The 21,382-nt window shown below is 37.0% G+C and overlaps 1 protein-coding gene across 30 annotated transcripts in view; it reads right to left on the bottom strand.

Annotated features, from left to right (window-relative positions):
* Hivep2 (HIVEP zinc finger 2) overlaps positions 1-21,382 on the bottom strand; it is a 185,088-nt gene that overhangs the window by 60,696 nt on the left and 103,010 nt on the right. The window contains exons 2-3 of one of the 30 annotated variants that reach the window (XM_074072991.1): positions 8,660-9,978; positions 5,018-5,115 (exon numbers count right to left, since the gene is read on the bottom strand). The exons of 28 other annotated variants lie outside the window; for them this stretch is intronic. The gene's annotated coding sequence lies outside the window, so the exon portion shown is untranslated. The remainder of the gene's footprint in view (positions 1-5,017; positions 5,116-8,659; positions 9,979-21,382) is intronic. One more of the 30 variants, XM_074073040.1, reaches the window with a different exon arrangement.

Below are 21,382 nucleotides of genomic sequence, written 5' to 3'. Positions count from 1 at the left end.
AGAGCTCCAAAGACCAGTGGATAAAGGATTCATTTGAATAGTGATCAGCATATGCAAGTTTAGGGAACTACTAATAGCCAGGGGGAAAAAACTGAAAATATTAGCAGTAACAGTGCCCAGTGTTCACAGAGAGCCAAGAATTGTGCCTGTTTCCAAATAGCTTGAGCAGAAAGCTTCATAGTGTATGAACCATTAACCAGTAAGAAGGGTCTTGCTTCACAGTGAAGGAAAATTGATCCTAGACTAAATGCTGTGCTGGCCCTATCTATCAAAGCTTGCAAGCAAACTGAAAGCATCAAACTGTTTTCAAGTATCTTAACTATGCTTCACAACAAAGCTTAAGAATATTTTTAGTAATATGAAAGATTCTAGTGCCCAAATAGATAAAATGCTGGTGTCCAATCCAAAATTATCAAATGTCAAAGAAACGTAAAATTATGACCCATATAGAGGCAAAAAAAAAAAAAAACCCAGAAATAACACAGATGATAGAATTTGTAGAAAAGAATATTAATTTTAACTGTATTTCATATGTCCAAGAAGCTAGAGTAAACGGTAAATATGTTAAGTACTAGCAATATGGATGACATCTATATTTTAAAAAAGAACCAAACTGAACTTCTAGAGAAGAAATTCTCAAAATAAGAGACAAAAAATATGCTGGACAGACAATGTTATTAGTGACAGATCACACACTGAGAAAGGATTAATGAACGTGAGACATAACAATAGAAACTAACCAAAATGAAATCGGCAAAATACTTGGCCCCATTCCAAGTCCATAATTCCAAATGTGTGCATCTATTATGGTTTGGATATAGTTTGAGTGTGTCCCCCAAAGCTTGGTCCCCAAGGTTCAACAATTATGACATCCAAGAGGTGATGTAGTTTGGGGGATATGGCAAAATTAAAAGGCAAAAACAAATTTTTATGATGATTTGATTAAAAAAAAATGTGAGAGATAGTAGAAACTTTTAAGAGGTTGGGCATAGGAGGAGGTCACTGAGAGTGCTGCCTCAGAAGGGATTAAAATAGTTCTCATAGGATTCTCACTAGTTCCCCAGAGAATGAGTTCTTATAGAAGAGAAAGGCTGACCTCTCCCTGCTCTCTAGCTTTCTGTCTCGCCATATGATCTCTTCCTCCCATATGCAAGCTCTTTGGGATGCCATCTGTCATGATATGATGCAGCCGGGGGAGCCCCGGCCAGAGTCAGTGCCATGCTGTTTGTACTTTCTGCCTCCAAAACTGTAAGATAAATAAACCTTTTTCTTTATAAAGTACCCAACCCCAAATATTTTGTTACAGCAATAAAAAACAGACTAATACAGGGTCTGGAAGTTCAATGAGGCCAGTTGCCCCACAGGTAAAATTCATTCACTATAAAAAGCAAGCATTCATTTTCTGTTAATAAAGTTATATAACTTTTTAAACTTGTCTCACTTTATACTCCTTCTAATGATGGATATATGCACTGTTCATAAGACTGGTCACTGCATATTAATGCAATCAAAACTGTTACAGGGCTTGTTTCACTTCAAAGATTAATATTCTTAATTTTTCTCATCTAGTTCTATCTGAATCACCTTTTATTTCACTAACACCTCCCATTTCCATTGTTGCATGCTATGGATTCTGGAAAATACCATTCACATTCAAGATTTTATTATTATATGTAAATAGATGAAACACATATTTAATTAATTTTCTTTAAATTTTCCCTTTTAGTAGAGTAAGAACTAGTATATTGTTAAATCATTGAAATTCAATAATTTATAAGCCACAAGACATTTCTATCTGGATGCCTCATCATCTACTCAGATATTATCAAAGTAAAGCATATAGCAACCTTCTCTACACAGTATCTCCCCTTATTACTTTATTGGCTTACCTGGCAGGTCCATGTCATCCTTGGATACATAATGATAAGGAAGACACTATCACCCAAGAGTACATGGTCTGGGGCAGATAAATGAAAAATGTTTTCTCACATGCATAGTCAAGTATGGCAAAGCACTATGGGAACAGAAGCAAGGAGGTGGCTAAATGTGCTGGGGAGATAGGAGGGAAAGCAGGAAGAAACACAGTGTAATGGAGATGACCTTTATGTCTTGAGGTATACATGAAAGGAAGTTCACCTAATAGAGAAATTGGAAAATGACAGCAGAGGCAGAGTAAACAGCACCGTAAATGCACTGAAGCATGAAGAAACAGTATATTCTGGGGACAAGTAAATGTGGGTACTACTGAAGTATAACTTTTGTGAGGAGTAACAGTGAGATGAGAGAAATGAGGCAGAAGCTAAATAGTGGTACCTCTTCTAATAAAGAAAGGGCTTTGAATTTTATCTGAAAGCACTAAGGTTATGTGTGTCAGGGTGACACATAGGTGAAGAAAGAATGAATGATGATTCTGAGGTTCTAGTTTTCATGACTGGAAGGTCATGGGGTTTTTAATGGAAACAGGTCTTAAAGGCAAAGTATGATCCTAGACATGTTGAATTTGAAGTTTATTTGGACTACTTAAATAGGGATATCTAGTACAGTCATGTGCCATTTAGCAACTGGAACACATTTTCAGAAACGTGTTATTAGATAGTTTCTTCCTTTTGTGAACATCATAGAGAGTGCATGTGCACAAATTAAGGTGGCTATGACATCACTGGACAGAGCACCACTACCATATATGTGGTACATTGGTGGCAAAACATCAGTATGTCAATCATGGCTGTATATAGTTGGAAGTATGGAAGCAAGAAACTAGAGCTTCTATTACACAATCATAGTTGAAGAAATCACGCAGGAAAAACACATCCGGTCTTTGAATATTATATACAATAAGAAAGAAAATGAAGAAGGCTGTCTTTGGTCATTCTGTGCTGCTATAACAGAATATCACTGACTGAATAATTTATAATGAACAAAAATATATTGCCTTACAGTTCTGGAAGCTGCAAGTCTGCGATCAAGGTATTGGCTTGTGGTAAGACTTTCTTGATACATCATCCCATGGTGGAAGGGAAGAGAGAGAGAGAAGAGAGGTACAAGACAAGACTCATCCTTTTATAATGACCCACTCCATCAATAACGAGCCCCCTTCCACAAAATGGCATTAATTCATTCATGATTGCAGAGCCTCATGGCTAATCACCTCTCTTTAGGCTCCACCTCCCAACACTATTGCCTTGAGGATTAAGTTTCAAACACATGCTTTTGGGGGAACACATTCAAATCATAGCAAAGACCTGTGACAAAACTCTGTACTGTAATGTGTAATGGGCTGATGGAAGGCTAGCACCAATGATGGAGACTGAGCAGAAGTAATCACACAGGCAGTGGAGAAACCAGGGAGGTGGTGTCAAGAAAAAAAAAATGAAGAGTGATATTTCAAGGAGAAAGTTCAAATGTAACAGAAAACTCTTATTTAGTAACAGCAAAAATGTCCATGGAATTGCCAGTTAAAAGATCATTGGTTTACGTGAATAATGACAGGGGGACTGAGATGTTAAAATCACATTCCTTTAAGATAGAAGGCAAAGACCCCAACATCACTAACACAGATTAGTCTTTAAGAATTTCAGTCATTAGGATGCCTGCTCAACAGATGTCATTAATAGTTGTGTGTTCTTACTATCTGTCAGGCATTGTACTAAGCTCTTTACATGCTAAATCTTGTTTAAGGCTATAAAATTTAGAATTCCAAAACAGACTTTCTCTAATCCTAAATGTCCATCATATTACTAATCTTTTAAACAAAATATTTAACTTGACTAACTGTATTTTAAGAACAAAAACTGTGTTGTACTTCTTTTTTAATGTTGTTGAGCAAAATTTGGGGGGCATAACAAAAAACTCAAAATGCCTATAAAGGTCCTGGACATATATTATGTTTTACTTTCCACATGATTTTGTATTAGATATTAGAGAAATTTTATTTTTACACTATCCAATTCTACGCATATTTGGAAAGTCACTAGCAAGACAAAGAAGCATGCGGATGAAAATTAAAATTAGAGCTTTGCAGCTCAACTAAGTGTCACTACATTTATAATAGTACTGTATGCATGCAGTAAAGGAGATTGCTATGAGCTAGTGTTGTGAAAGAAATATTTATGCAGGTGGTTGAAGTTAAAGAAGGCCTTGAAAATTCTGACAGGCAGAGACAAGCCTTAGGTATGCCTGAGCAAAGGAAAAGTGTGCATCTCATGAAAGCCAGTCCATGGCCCATGATTGTTGATCAAAATACTCAGTCCTATTGTTCTTTGCCTCAATTCGAATCATAGGATTCAAATTTCCAGTATGTATTTTTTTTCTCCTTGTATCTCCTTAATTCACCTCTTTATCTAATCTCATGAACACAGGCCTCTGTAATTATATCCCATTTCAACTGACAACCTCATCACACAACTCAACATTTTACCTCCATAGAACCTCAGTCCTACTTCTAATGTTTTTTGCATTAGTCTAGTAGCCTAGTACATCATCCCCTCTTGTGTTGTACTCATGGTTTCTTAGTACTGTGCATATTGGAATGAATAGTTTCTATTTGTCAAAAACTCACCCCAGACCAGCTGACACCATCCTCTACCTCCTGCATTCCTCTTCCTCATGCCAACTCACTGCTCTTTCTCCCACACCAATTTTCTCTAAGACCTCCTATGACTAACTACCTATTTTTCTCTTCCAACCCTCACTGGCTCAAAGTCACTATTAAAGCTAAAGGTTTTAAATCATAATTTACGGCTTGGAAACCATTCATCCTGAACAGAGAAAAAAGAGCTTACTGCCATTAAGTCATTCAAGTACTAAGACAACCTGGTTCTATATAAATTTTTATTTAAGTTTCCTATAAATATGTTTATAACAGCTTTGGAGAATATGGAGGGAAGAAGGAGAAGGAGACCAAGACAGAAGGGGGAGAGGGAGAAAGGGGGGAAAGGAAGAAGGAGAAGGAGGGGTGAAGGAGGAATGGAAGTTGAAAAGTGACAGCTCCTTGAGGACAGGCCACATTTTTGCTCACCTTATGTTGAACAGTACTAGCCCAGACATGTGAGGACTTAAATAATCCAAAGGCAAGCAGATCAAGTATGTACTTCAAGGTATTCTTTAACCCTAGAACTAAAAATAAAATATTAACTAAGGCTTGAGGGGGGATCCAAATTTTCTTCTGAGATTCATACATTTGGTCTATATATTTTAGAAATTTAATAGTACCCATTCTAAAATCACTTGGTAATTAACCTACCTGAAAACTCTAGCCAAAATACTGTGTCTTGGGTTTATAATACTCTGAGTTTGTAGTCAGCAGTAGAAAAGACCTTTTTGGAACTAGAGTCTGCTCTGTCACTAATCTCACTCTCCCCGTACACTGATCTTTTCAAATTTGGAGATGACTAGCAACCACAATGTAGTGACAATCACAAGACCAAATCTGAATGGTTTCATTTCCAATCAGCATTAGCCTACTATTACTAGCTTAATAAACAGGAAGTGCCTGTGTGTCTAATCTGGTTACAACATATATAGAGGTAAATAAAACATTATCAATAAGTACAAGATCCTCAAAGTTCATAACTTGAGAAATGCACAATAAATGATAACACAATTTTCAGAGTTAAGAGATTTACAAAGCAATAGAGGAATACCTAGGACAAAGTAGAGCCAAAAAAATCTGCCTGGGGAGTTGCTAGAAGATGTGCAAGCAAGTAACATTTGAACTAGATCACCTAAGAGGAAGGAAAGAAGAGAAGGGAGACTATAGATGGATGGGTGGATGGATATATCATGGAGTGTTTACAGGCTATTACCTCTTTGCTGCCTCTATTTTAGAGATGAAGAAACTAAAGCAGGCCAACATAACTTTCAGAGTGCTACACAGACAGCTTCAAACACTACTTTGTATTTGCTGTCCAATGCATAAGCTCCCTCTCAAAGAAAAAGAAGCATTATTCACGTGGAAAAAGGTAAGACTCATTATTGCTACAGTTAAAAGTTTCTTTTAAAATACCTCTTATAATCTTTACTTATAAGAAATTAATGATTTATGGGTGGTACATATAGTTTTCTATCTGCCCATAAAAAAAAACACTTAAAACTCAGTTCATTGAGAAATGCCTTGGGTCCAAGTTCATTTAACAGTTTTGGAACTTTCAAAATCATACACAAAAGGTTGTGTCCATATATCTTTTTTCCGGGAGAAAGTGTCAATAGCTTTTATGAGCCCTATATGGGTCTATGAGCCACTATCCATTCCCCTAAAGGCTAAGAACTACTGATCTACAGTTTTACTGGGCTTTTTAATGTTTTTCAGTAGGGAAAATAGACATATGAAAAATGCATTTCATCTATAGTAGGGAAGAATAATAATATAGTCTATTAATAATGTAAAAACTTGATAATGAGACACTGAAATGACCCTTACCCATGTTTCTAATAACTACTCAGGATGTTAACAGTGAAAGGATCCTTTAGAAAGCTAATTTCCTTTTCATCATGCCTGTTAAGTGTTTACTTTAATTCACATCCTGTGTGACCCTATGGGAAAATTTTTAACTAATACTGGGGAAAATCCCATAGGGTTACACAGGATGTGAATGGGGCCTGTACTGAACTACCTTCAGTTTGAAAAATAAAATTAGATAGGTGAGTTTCACTTTCTGTTTGTCATAAGTTCCACATTCTGGCTCCCAACATTTAGATACAGAGTTTGTTTATCTATAGTTCTGAGATGGCCGTTCTGTAGAATCTCAATGTTCTCGCTGCCTTTTTAAAAAAGCATTTCTCTGTCTAGCACAGCAAACCTTTCAGGCAGCAGATGCAAATGTGTAGTGTCAATCAAGGCAAGCTGGCTGGAGTACTCCTCGGGTGCTCCTGCATACCTGTGCCTGCCTCACAGTTAGCTGCCCTTTTCCATTTCCTGTGGAGAACACACATCATACCACTTCCCCTATAGAAAAAAGCAAGCAGCCCAATTTAATTGCTGATGGAAACATTGTCGTACTTTCCACTGGCCAAGCTTGAAACCATTACTGATCTAACCTTCATTAATTTTTCCACAACAATTTGCAGAAATGTCAGGAAGCAGCTGTAAGAAGACTGATTAACTGTCCTTATCACCGTTACTTCACCAGGCTTGCTGTCTCTGTCTCTCGTGTGTGTGTGTGTGTGTGTGTGTGTGTGTACAAATATATATTTCAGTTTAAGAATAAAATCTGGGAATTTTCCATGTTGGTTGGTATGGATGGTGGTATGCCTTACTCTGAAAAACCCAGAACTATTTTTGATGTCTTCCAGTGGCCCAACCTTTTCAGATGGAGGAGACCCCACAAACTTCGGGACTGCATCCATGAAGGAAAAGATTGCTTCCTGCTGATTACTTAGTTAGATCTGTTCAAACAGACGTTAATGGATTCAAATCTTACAGCAGCACTGCATTTATTAGTCAGTCACAGGAGTTGAAATTCACTTCCGAAATGTAAATTAGAAAATCAAATGCCCTTTTCCTTTTGTTTTTTTTTTAACTTTCTTTCCTCCCTCATCATTTCAGTTTGCCCCACACCATCTGTCTCACCCTATCAAATAATGTGGTGTGCATGCCTGGCAAAAGCAAGGGGAACCACATACCTCCTAACTCCATGTGTGCATCCAGGGAGCATCCCTAAAGCTGGTGCAGGAGAGAGCGTGGCCGTTTGAGTGACTAATTACAGCGACCTGGGCTTCTCAGACAGTATTCAGACTTGCAGACTTTTAACTTGTTGGCAAAATGTCAAGTAGTGTTCAAGAAGAGGAACACTAACAAACTTTTTTTAAAAAAATACATTAATGCAAATACAAATTTTCAAAGTGTACTTGAAGTGTTGCTGATGAGAAGGCTTCAAAAGCAAAGATCCAGGAATTGTCATGTCCTTACAATACGCATCGTCAATCCAAACCTGGCATTTTGCAGCACTACTCAACTTTTGGGTAAGAACATGTTTTTCCTTTTGCCTTATTGCCTAAATATATTTAAGCAAGGGATTAAAGCTGAAAAAACGTTAAACCAAATGACACAGCACCTTTCAGAGACAGCTCTGGGAGACTGAGGAGGGACTACATTTAAAAAAAACAAATCCAAAGGCCCCCTTCATCCTAAATATCTATGTGCACCAAACCAGAGAAAACTAGAGATCAGATGACTATAATGTGTGGTAATAACTGGCCATGTAGCATCCTGACCTGAGTCATGGACTCTGGAGCCAGATATCTGCTTTCAACCCCACCTCTGCCATTTATTAAACATATAAATAACATCCAGCAAGTCTCCAAGCCTGTCTGTACCTCAATGTTCTTATCTGTAAAATGGAGACAAAAATAATAGCTAAAACCATTATAAGAGTTATACAGTGCATAAAAACAGTACCATGAAGTTAACTATAAATGTTAGCTTTTAATTCTGTATTTTCTGTTGCTATTTCATGTCTATATTAGTCAAAAAGTGAGGATAAAATAATGTGACAAGAGTTTCCAGCGTACTGCGCTGGTGGCATCTCCTTACTATGCTCAGTCGTAAGGGAATATCAATATGGTCTGAATACCACCATTACAGCTGGGTCAAGCAATCAGGGGTAAATGGCTAGTGATGCTATGGGATAGTGGTTAAGCGCTGCTGGAGACTGTCACTCACCACCACTGCAGGCCTGGGAAGGAGAGGCGGGGAGAAGGTATCACAAGCCGGGAAAACACAAACAAAGAAGGAAGCACACTAGGCCTTCATCATAAAGTGCTTGCTGAAGAAGACAAAGGGTCCTCATTTTGCTGGTACTAAGATCAGGGTTGAAGGGCCAGGAGACCACACACTGCATCAAGGACACTGCTTTTATTTCCTCTTCCACCATTTGACCTAAAGTAAAGCACATGCTGTAAGACCTTACTTAATCTTGGGTAAAACCCAGGATCTCATCTAGCCCATGGCTTCCTAGTCTTGCTGCTATGACCCTCTTTGACAGTCTTAAAGATCCTGTGGACCCCTCTATAGCATAATGTCTTAAACTACATAAAGGAAAATACATTGGATTGCAAAGGAAACCAATTACAATGAAATATGGTTAGCTCAAATAAATTTTAAGTAAATTTATGAGTTTTTGTTAACAATTAGGAACAAAATACAGTGCAGGTCTAATAAGCACCATAACTTTGAGCAGTCATAATCATAAAGACACTTTGAGATTTTTTAACCACAACAAGATAGTGATATGAAACTATCTCTGATCTCTATTGATGACAAAGTAAGATATTGCTGAAACTGTTGTATGTTGCCTACATTATTAAGGAGACGAATACTTAGTAAAAAATAGTTATTAATTTTTCAACCTAATTCTCTAGATTTGATCTATCTTTAAATAAAAGCCCCATTCTAAGTAAGTAATAAATCCCTTTAAAATTCCAAATATATGAGATCAATGATTAAATTGTGCCCTTGGCTTCCTCCACTAAGAATATTCACAAAGAGAATGAAACCATTCCTATCCTTTCTGACCATTAAGGAACAAACAGATTTACAGGATAGAAGCATCCTTCCTGCTTCTTATTCAAGTGAAGGAAGGAGTATTTATTGACTTGGAAATGAGTTACTCAACAAGACCAACCAGCACACAGGCAAATTCATATGCAGTGGCATTAACACCAATTAACCACAGCTCCTATTCCCGCCCCACCTGCTCACACAAGACCTCCAGTCCCCTTGAAAAGTCCCAACCAAGTATTTCTAGGACTCTAGCAAGGAAGACTTACAAGAGCCCACAGGCAGTCTGACAGCCAGTCACAACACCATCTGGCATTTCTTCTTTCTTGTGCCAGCTCCCCCTAGTGTCCTCAGGAAGGAACCTCTCTGCTGCCTCTGCAGATGGTGCACCCAGTGAGCACACTAATGCCCAGACACCCCACAGCCAGCAGAGCCCATATACATCCAGGGAAGAGGAGGTCTTGCCTTGCTCGGGTTCCATGCTGCAGAAAATCCACATACCACAAACATGGACAAAATAAACTTATTATCTCTTTGCACCAATCCAAAAAAGAACCTGAGTTTGAATGCCCAGATGAGGTGGGTTATGACACTGCAGCGTATGCAGTTAGAACCATTTCAAAAGCAGAGATTTAAGCAGCATTAATGTTTCTGTTAAAGAAAAGACAATACCTAGCTGTGGCTCGTGGATGGCATGAACACAAGACTCCTACTTAACAAAGTATAGCCATACCCAGCATTTCCTTTCTTGCTTCTCTTAGTTCTCTGATCAGTAGTCTAGTCATTAATTAATACAGTATTTAGAATAATCGCACATGACACCTGAACTCTTGGTGATTAAACAATTAGTATTGTATTTGTAAAGATGTCACTGCAAGAAACATGATGTTAACTATTTGCATTATCATCTAAATCAACATTTTCCATTAAATCTGCAAATCATTTTACTTCTACAAAGATGTTGAGGATTTACTTGGTCACTGTTCCAAAACATACATTAAAAAGCTTCAGATATTTAAATAATTTTGGACTTTAAATGTTTTATTCATTCATTGTAACAGATTTATTTGCCTTTTATTTTTAACACATAATTTTGAATATTTCATAAAACAGCTTTTTGAACTAGTTTAATCTTTGAATTTTTGTGTACTTGAATCAAATTATATTTTAATTTTCAATCTTTTAAGTCATTGAGAATGAGTGTAAGTCAACACCCTAGCATATATATATCTTATTTTGTAGAGTTCAAAAACTTAAAAAGTAGCCCTCTCACACAAAAAGAAAACTAAGTAGAAAATCTAAAAGCAGTCTGCTTAAATTTTAAAGCTGCAAACAATGAAAGCAAACAAACTTGTCAAGGATGACCCGAATAAAATTCACTAACAGAGTATTTCAAATTCTTTATTTAATGAAGATTAAGTTGTTATTCAAAACAATGAAAAGGAGATAAAAAATATTCTCACCAAATCTGTAAATTGACAGGTCAGATGAAATCCCTGGCAATTTCATGTTCTTTATAAATAAAGATTTCACACTGATCAAATTAAGAATGTCTGCGAGTCTTCATTTGAAACTTTACCCTAGAGACTCAACAAATATTGGCAACCATGGCCTTCTCCCCAGTTGTGTGCTCTTAAGGCCAAATCAAACTTGGCTTATAACTGATTCTCCTACTAGACTCTCAGGAAATCGGTTCCATCAGGATTTTTTTTTTCCTTGTAGACATACAACACAATGACTTAGATCCAACCCAAGGAGCTAGGGAGGCCTTCCCATGTCCTTTCCTGTCCATCAGGGAGTCATCTACCCCTTCTCACCAGACAGAAAACCATAGCTGATTATCAGTGAGCAGTAATCTGTGTTAGGAATGCGGGAGAAGAGGATTCTCCAATTTGAGCCTTCTAAGTACTTGTTTATAGGGAAAAAAAACACTTGAGTTTTAGCTCATCTTTGGTGTCTTCCTTCCCATAAGGTTCCACTACCTCCAACCCTCTCTCGCATTTCCATACCAGACGTTGAAATCAATGCCTGATAGGAGGAAAAATGGCAACCCAAGCCAAAGAGAATGAAGCATGCCTCAAAATCACTCTTTTAGTTTTGTTCATAATCCAGACCTTAAACTTGGAGGACAGATCTTGCAACATGATTTTTTCCAGCAATTTATATGAGTACAGTGAATGTTTCGAATAGAGTTGTCCCTTTTACACTTGGAAGTCTAAAGGAAGGATGCTTCCTAGACGTCTAGACTAAAGAACTGACTCTCACAATAATCCCATACTAATTTTTATTTAAAGATCTGGGAGGGTCTTGATTTTTATGCATCAAACAGAATTTGAGAAGTTTCACACGTATATACTAAAGTCCAGTTTTATATATACATATGTATACATGTGTATATGTATATATTTATATATAAATGCAAAAGTACACACACACACACATAAAATCAAGAGACTGAGTGGTGAAAAGGGGGAGAGATGAGTTACTTGTCCAAATTCTGCAAGGTATTATGAGATCCAGAGCAAGATCTGGTTTCCTAATATTTCAACCAATGGCCTTTCTAATTAATCACTTCTTCCTCCCTATCACCATTAGCTACTCACATTATTGCCAATATATTGCTATTTGACTCAGAAATAAGTTACTAAAGCTTTGAAAAATCATTTGTTTCAGGTTAGAAAATAAACCTCAGAAATCTCGCACCATTAAGAACCATCCTTATTTCATGTATTTACTAAAATAACTAAATGTACATGCTCAAGAAAGTCTAATTTTAAGACAGCACAGAAATTATGCAGAACATCTCAAATTTAATCCTCTAAGAGAAGGTTGAGTGATAATGTTATCATCAATATAAAGATTTTAAAATGTGCTCTGCAAAAAATGTTAACTAATTGCATCTGTTCTGAAGAGTAAAGCCAACCTTAAAATGGAATTAATTTATTTTAATTTAATTTTCATTAGATTTCTAAAATATGTAAAACATATGCATATAAAACAGACCACATATAAATTAGAAATAATAAATGATTATAATTCTAATAAATATTTAAAATAAATTAACAAATACCTTCAAACATAGGATTAAATTCTCCTTACCCACTAGTTCATTTCTGGGCTTTAAGCAAAATCTTAAGAGAACAGAGCTTATACCCTACATGTTATACAGAATACAATGCTTCTTAAAAACAATGCTTCAAAAAACACAAAAAAAATGTATATTTAGAAACTTCTTTTAGTATCTGAAGTTAGCTCCTTAAAGCAAACCTTATTATTTAATTCTTAACCCAGAAGAAATTCCCATCAAGTATATGTTTAAGTAACTCAGGAAAACAGCTGACACGAGGACTCTCTGCACAGTTCCATTTTTACCATACTTAGTAGAAAAGTCAAGTAATCAAAGTATTTCAAATCTTATTCCTGTCAACTGGTAAGGGTTAACCAATACACATACTTTAAAACACATAAGGTTCTAGATATTCTGCAAAGGCTATACCTATAAATTATCAAAGAGAAATTTATAGTTAAATTGATAAATGATTTATCAAAATGACACTATTACGTTTCCTGATCAGATAGCAATTTTCTATCTACTTATAACTTTCCATTTTCATGTATTGTTTAGTGTTCCCTAGTGACATATTTCTTGTATCTTGCATTTACCAGAATGAAGAATAAAAGTAACTAATCCCTATCCTGAATGAATAAATGAATGAGTAAATGGGTAATCTAGATGCAAACTCCAGACTAGTTCTGTTCTCTTCTTAAAGGCCACAGATATAAGACGTAAGAATATATAAATGTTTTAGAAGACAATACAGACACAAATTTATTCTATTTAGAAAAATAATACTAAAATGAAATTCATTCTTTTGTCTCTCTAGAATTGAAAGATACTTACAACTTTGGGTTGGGGTATTTTTGAAACATTCCTAACAACTACTAAATTAACATAAACTTTAAATCAAATATTTTAGTAATTCTACAAAAACACATGTTCACCAACTACAAAAACTCAAAATTTATATTTGGCATAGTGAGAATTATTGCCATTTATCCATATGACATGCAAATATATTTTTTATTCCTTTGGAAGTAAAAGAACTCAAATGAAGAGTTCTTTTTAGATTAAGAGTTCTATCACAAAGGCCCATAGGTCTCTTAGTTCAACTTGAATTTCTGGCTATATACAACGCAGGTGAACTTGGTGGCATGCTACACTTGAGCAAATATTCACAAATAAGTGTGCAAACAAATAAGAGAAAAAAGTGAAGGCCTTGTTTTCCCATTCGATATAAACAAGCTAAAATAAAAATAGAATAAATCCTGCAAGACCCAAACCTGTCACCCACAGCTGCCAGTTGGAAGTAGAAAACGTATGAATGAGGTAAGGAAAAAAGAATAATAAAGTAAAAATCAACCCAAAGAGGTTAAATTAAATTTCTCAGTCTCACTGATCTGCATACTTCTGAGCATGACCACTAGTTGCAAAGATCGTATCCATGCTTCCAAAAATGGAAAATACCTGTACGGTGGGGTAATTCCTTGAGGAGAGCCACATATACCACAAGAAACATCCTGGCCCTGTCTATCCTAGGGCTTCAGATAAGATGTGAGGAAGCAGTCTGATAGAACGTCTTGCCAATTCTATCCTCCAGGAAAGGAAATACTAATCTGTAACAGGAAAAGTTTGATGTGCATGTGTGGTGATTTCTTTAGAAGTTGAGGATTCCCACTACCATTAATATAAGAGCTAGACTGAATCTCACAGTTTGAAAACATTTCAGGGTTCAAAGTGGCAGGAAAGAAATGACAAACATAAATAAATATTCAAATAAGCTATCTACCTATAACATTAGGAAACTTACTTATCTTGACTAGTTTCCTAATAGAAGGATAATTTTATTTAAAATTTTTTGCTTACTCAGATGTATTTCTCAGCCAGTAGCTTGGGATAAAATAGGAAATCAATGAATGGGTATTGAATTGAATAATCAAGTGAAAAGATAAAAGGTGTAGATGAATGAGTGTTAATACACTTTTGTACATATGTGGGGTTAAGAAGCAATTGTTTCTTCCTCCATTCTTCCATTTCTTTGCTTTCCATTTCTTTTAAATTACAGAATCACTTGATTCAATTTTAAATACTTCTATTATTTTGCAATAATACATGTGCCTCTGTCAAGGTTCTTTTATTGTGTCCAGTTGGCTGTAATAATTGCTTAAAAACACACAAACACAATGAAAATCAACTAAGCATAATCATGATATAAAGTTCACCCCTTTACATTCTACAGTGATAGGCTATTCATCTTAACCAACTACTTTTTGACACTTTAACAACTGTATTATCATTCCTACATGTTAAATTATTAATAGTATCCCTCCCATCTCCTGCTGGAAGGTTGCATCACTGCCCTCTGTTTCCTCAGGTCGGGTGTGACACAATGTGTCTGTATATGACTGTGTATTTTGTCTAGTTATTGGCACATAAATATCCTTGAGGACAGGAAAAGAACTGGTGTGTGTGTGTGTGTGTGTGTGTGTGTGTGTGTAAGTGTTTGTGTGCGTGTGCTCTCGCACACGCACTTCCCTAGATTGTTCTCCATGGAAATCTCCTTCCATCTGGGACAAGAGCCAGGGAGAGCCCGAGGACTTCCCTGACCTTAAGCCAAGGGTGTGGCACTCACCACTATCAGCTGGGTGCCCAAAGGGAAGGAGTGGGAAGAGGGAAGGAGTAAGCAGGGAGGAGGGAAGTCAGTAGCCAGCTTAGAAATCTTTTACTTTGAGACAATAATCTGGGAGGCCAATATTTTTGCAGTATTTTAAAGTTTGCAAATTCTTCTCAGGGCTAACACATTCTCAAGTGATGCCTCTAAGACCAGTCAGAACACAAAGATCTACTGAGGTTATGTAAACTTTACCCAGCAAGAAGAAATTACTGAGAAATAGCTCAGCCTTTTTGCTCACAGATGTATTTAATTGTCTTCAAGATAAGAAACAACCGCAGAACATTTTCAACCCTACTTCTGCACTGAAACCTCTTCAAAGACCCCTGGAATCCATTGTGAATCCATTGGCCCTTTGTTAGATCGCACCATGGTAATGGCTTTGAAATCCATACACTGTGAACATACCTCCCATAAATACAGAACTCCCAGCTCAGGATCGGACATACAGTGGACACTTGGTAAAAGCTTCTCTCTTTAGCAAGCTCCTCCTCCCTTAGCTTGAGCCTTGCCTGTCTTAGTTTTCCACATACATTTCTTTTTTGGGGTTAGGAGAAGGAGGTACTGAGGTTTGAACTCATGACCTTGACTTTGCTAGGTAGGTGATCTACCACTTAAGCCATACTTACAGTCCTCCAGCTACATTTCTGACAGTTTGTTATGATTTGGAAATGAAATATCCCAGAAAAGGCTTATGTGTTGATGGCTTGGTCCCTAGCTGATGAATCTAGTCATTGAGAGGTAATTGGAGCATGAGGAGTTTGACATAATCAATGGACTGATCCTTTGCTGGATTCATAATCTGATGGCATTATTGGAAAGTGGTGAGAGACAGCATGGTTGGGGCAAGTAGGTCAATGGGGGCATGCCTTTAAAGGGTATCTTGTTCATGGCTCTTTCTTGTCTTTCTCTCTGCTTCTTGGCTACCATGAAGTGTGCACCTTGTCCTCTCTGTCATGATGCCCTCCCTCATCACAGGCTCACAACAATGGGGCAAGTGACCAAGGATGAGAACTTCTGAAACTGAACCAAAGTAAACCTTCCCTCCTTTTAAACTGTTTCTTTTGGATATTTGTCACAGCAACAAAAAACTGACTAACACATAGCTGAAGTATGTTGGAATCCTCTTCCTGATCTTCAAGGCCTAGTTGGAGTGTCTTCTCCTCTCTATACCTCTCAGTTTTACCATAAGGAATTAAAACCACTTTTAGGTATCTTGTAACCTTTTGCTCAACTCCTGATCACAGTCTGCTTTGGACTATGGCTACCTGAGTACATATTTTATATCCTCAACTTAAATACTCAACCACTTGGGAACAGACCATTTTCATTTTCTTGATATGTACTTCAACACCCAGCACAATATCTTGCCCCAAGCTGGATTTCAATAAAGGTTGATTGATTAGAAAGTTAACTAAAAATATTGAATTGGATCTTTAATTCCTTCCTATTTCTCACCACTCACAGCCAGTCACAAAACCTATATGTACTTCATCTAGAGTGCCTCGTCCATCTCTCCCCTCTTGTATTCCTATTATAACCATCCTCAATCAGAACCTTATTACATCTCATGGAGACTGTCCCAATAGATTCCTAATTTATTTATGTCCAGTTTTTCCAATTGTCTGTGATGTTATCTGTGGTAGATTGATTCATCTTTTGAAATACAACCAATTATGTTACTCCTTAGCTCAAAAGTATGGTAAAGCTCTTCTAATGCTTACCAAATTACATTCAAGACCCTCTACTCTCTACCTCCCCATTCTCAGGACTTTCCCTTTCTCTTCTTTCATATATCCTCTTCACTTACCATGCTACTTTTCATGCCACGATCAAACCAACACTTCATCCCATATTTGGTCTATGTGAATTCTCCCTATCTGTCAAAATCTTGCCCATCATTAAGATCTTCCTCATGAAATTCTTCCTGATCCTCAAGCTTTCCACCCCAACATACTCACAAGCCAATGGACATGATCTTTTCTCCTCTGCATTCACAAAACATTTTATTTGATATCTTCAAGAGCATTACTACAAGTTTTCTTATATTCAAGTCAGATATTTACTAGAATTATCTCTGTTTTAGGGTTTACAAGGAACTTAAAAGTTCAAAATGGAGACTTACTCATCAATGGATTATTCTACAGCATCAGAACAAAATTGCATATGGCATAACTGCCATAAATATTCACTGCATTTAACCAATTTAACTAAAGCTTTTACAAATAGCCAAAAAAACTCCTCAAGTTCTAAGTAAGAAGGATGAGGTCTCAAGCCAGCAGAGCGTTGGTGTTTGTGATGATTGGTGTTCTCAAAATTTCCACTTAAGGCTGATGACAGAATCAAGCTCTGCTACGGTTAATGAATAATTTATTTGTGCACAAAACATTCTGTTAATGGAAATCTTTTTACGGCTCAAAATATAAAATATAGTTACTGCCCTCCAGTTATTAAATGTTAGCTTCAACTGTTAGTATACAAGGTAATGAAAAATGATAATTATGGGATCTTTGTATGCTCTTAAAGTGATTTAATGAAAAAAAAAACTCTTTTGAAACTCAAAACCTTCTCTATGAATGGAAATAGGGGTGGATTACACAGGAACCAGCCAACTCATGGCTACCATCAAATTATAAGAACCTAGGTTTTCAGTTGTTAGAAATATCACCAATGGAAAGAATAACTGGATTCAAACAGCTAGTATACTTTTTTCAATTTTAGTGCTCAATTAAAACTCCCCTTGCATCCCTGAACTACAGTGCCTTGGTCCAATACATCGCAGAAAAAGAGAAGTGCATGTTTTGTGCATTCCCTGGATGTTGCAGCCTGCCAAAAAATGTTCTTTTGCTATGCTATTTCAGCAAGTTGTGAGATGGCGATGATCATGCTCCTCCAAAGGAAAAGACAGCTGTTTCCCTGCATGTTTTTTATTCTGAGAGGTTGAAAGGCACACTTCTGGCTGTTGAGACTACTCTGACAAGTACACATGTTCCTGAGAGGTGAATTCATGGGGATTTTGGCAGAGTTAAGGTTGAAAAAACCTGAAGCCATCCTAAGCTCTTGGGAAATATTTAAAGAGCTGAAAGAACAGCAAGAAGAGAAAGAAGACATGTTTTCCAGTGAATTCCTGTTTCCAACTATGAGTCCTCATGGAAAAAAAAGTAGAATAAAATATATGCTTTTGTGTACTTTTATCTCAAGCACAACTGGTATACAATCAAATTGATCATAGTACTACCCAAATAAACTTCTCCTTTTACCTTCTTTTTTCAATTAAAAGTAGTATTTGATAACTCAAAGCCTGGAGTTATCATCGACAGTTCACTCCTGCCTCCCACTTCCAGAGCACATGGAGGAGCACATGTGTTCTCGTGAGCACACTCAAATGCACAGAATGATAAACCACCCACATACCCTACAGCCTCTTGAGAAGTCCCTCATAGCTTGCTGCACACTTATCCTCATGTTGTCTGTGCCCTGTCATTCCTTTTGGTTACAACTTCAACTCAGTCCTTAACACCTGTCTCATCCTCACTACACAAAATGAAGGGCTCCCAAGATACTGCAGTTCTAAGTGGCAGATTTCCAACTAAGGGGCAGCTCTGGGTACAGTGTCCTTGGCTACATGGAACACAGGGACAATTACTAGAGGCACTGACCGATGAAGTATTGAGAGAACTCTAAGGAAAACAAGTTGAGTTGAACATAGCCACAAGAGCCCTGTGATACAAAACCTGAGACATAAGCAACTGAGGGGAAGCCAGAGGAAGTTAAGTTAGAAATAATTCCCTGAACCTGGGATGCAAGTATTCACTAAAGTGTTCTAGGAGGTGCCTTTGTCTGTGATGTAGGTGTAGGAGGAGATGTAAAAGGGCACAAACTGAGGTGACAGCTCCTCAGTGAATTAATGTAAGTACATCCTAAGTGGCTTCTGTGCCTACCTACAGTGACTACTGTGCCCACACACCTACCCTCACCTCCACCCCTCACCTTCCAAGGCAACCTACCAGCCCCACCTTCCTAAAGTACAGGTGTGATGGCATCACTCTTCTGCTCCAAAATGCTCAGGGACTTCCTACTCAGGCCACATGGAATGAACACGCTGTTGTCCTTCAGTCAAAGCAGCTGGAGTCCACCTTCACCCTGTAGTTACACCTGCATCTCCACCCCCCACCCCACCCCACCCAGGATCTTTCACCTTCACCAGCCATGTTTTATTACATATTATTAAGTCTTTTCATAGGACAGTTATTTTTGTTGCCAGGGCAAGACAAAAAGAATAAAACCTTTGGGAAGGATACATGGGAAGTTAATAGGGGGAGGGAGGTGTTTTTCCCCCTTTGATGGGGAAGGGTATTATTGTTAATTCTACTTTTAGAGCAATTTTTGCAGTACAAAAGATCACAAAAAGATCATAAATTTGTCCTTATGACTCTGATATTTAATAAGTATCAGACCTGCTGATTCATCTCACTAATGTAATTAAATCTGCACCGCACCTAGATATCAATTTTTAGGCCCCAAAATGAATTTTAAAAGAAAACTCACAACCAAATTTTTTTATTAAATTCAATAAATACTCTGGATATCTACTGTGTTTTTTTCAATCAACATTTTTTTCCGGGTGAAGAGAACAGCAATAAAATAAATACTTACTTTTGCCGTCAAGCAGCTTACAGTGTCCTGAGATAAAAATTCTCATTGAAATTACTATAAAGGGCAAGCACAAAAATATATACAGTGACATGAGAGAAGTAGGATGTGTTAGGGGATTCTTAGAGCAGAAGAGATGAACCATGAAGGTAAGTTACCCTAAAATAAAAGAATTAGCCAGCATCAGTAAAATGCATTACCCAATAGTTAATAATAGATGAGGGTGAGAAAGTTCACTTATCTTTTGGGAATTCATGGATAAAAAGTCAATGTGATATCAAGCTAAACAGAAAATGAAGATCTCTAAGAGCGGGATTTTGTCCAATATGTAATTTAGGAATTTATAGTAAAACCTGTAACTGCCACAGGAGCCAAACTTCAAGAAGCTATTTTAAATCTATAAGGATGTTGCTTGGAGATGGTGAGGTTCTCAGATCAGAGGGACTGAGTGAGCAAACTTAATAGTTGGTATCATTAAACATCTTATAACTGTCAGAGGTCTAGAATATTCACACTCCTTTGGACTAGCAAAAGACTCCTTCATACTGTAAAATCCGACTCCAATAGGGCTTCTATTTCCTTATGTCAATCATACTAAGCAGAAGACCGTGACTACATCCAGAAAGCTCTAACATCTGGACACTGCCAGCCAACTAGATCAGTGACCTCACAGTGACTGAAGTCGGGAGAACCAGGATTGAATTCTGGCTCTGTGAATCACTAGGGCTGTGGCTTTGAGTAAATCACTCAACTGTAACACTCATCACCATCATATCTCCCTCTCCTTTCATACAAAATAAAGCATTCATAATGTCTATTTAACAGTTATTTTCTCAAATGAGATAATATATGTAAACACCACTTATAAACACTAAATCATTACTCAAAAGTTAATACACATCATCATAGAAACAAGGAATGTGATCACTCAGTTCTACTGTGTAGGTTTTGCATGGAGAGTGCAAGCTAATGCAAGAAGACAGGAAGAAGTATAGTTATGAAATACTAAAGCAGGGTTTCAGATGTCAACAGAATGCTTAAGGAACAAAAGGTACTTTGCTCATACTACTGGTTTAATTAATGCTTGTGACTGAATGATGAACAAACAAATGGATAATTAACTGGATACATGACAGGCAGAGTCAAATTATATATAAGAATACAAGACAATAATTTTTGAAAAATAAAACTACACATCTCATGAAGAGAAGAGTCATGCATGGGCTCTACTAACCATGAGTGTAGTGGCAAAGCAAAGGGTAGTCTTTTTTAAGTACAGCATTTGAGTTCCAGAAAGCCTATAGTCTGTGGTGTCATGACAGTTTATAAACATTGGAATATTTATACTGAATAAATATGGATACCTTCTCCACTTTTTAAGATACAAAGGACTCAAACAAAAGAACTGCATGAGTCTTTGAGGCTATAAAAATGGTTCTGTATAAAAGGAAACATTTTGAAGGCCATGACAACTTGGCACTTAAGAAGAGTCTACTCTGGATTA

The sequence above is a fragment of the Castor canadensis genome, chromosome 1 (genome assembly GCF_047511655.1).
Source record: "Castor canadensis chromosome 1, mCasCan1.hap1v2, whole genome shotgun sequence".
Classification (NCBI taxonomy): Eukaryota; Metazoa; Chordata; class Mammalia; order Rodentia; family Castoridae; genus Castor; species Castor canadensis.
This window is presented reverse-complemented; position numbering and strand designations above follow the sequence as displayed.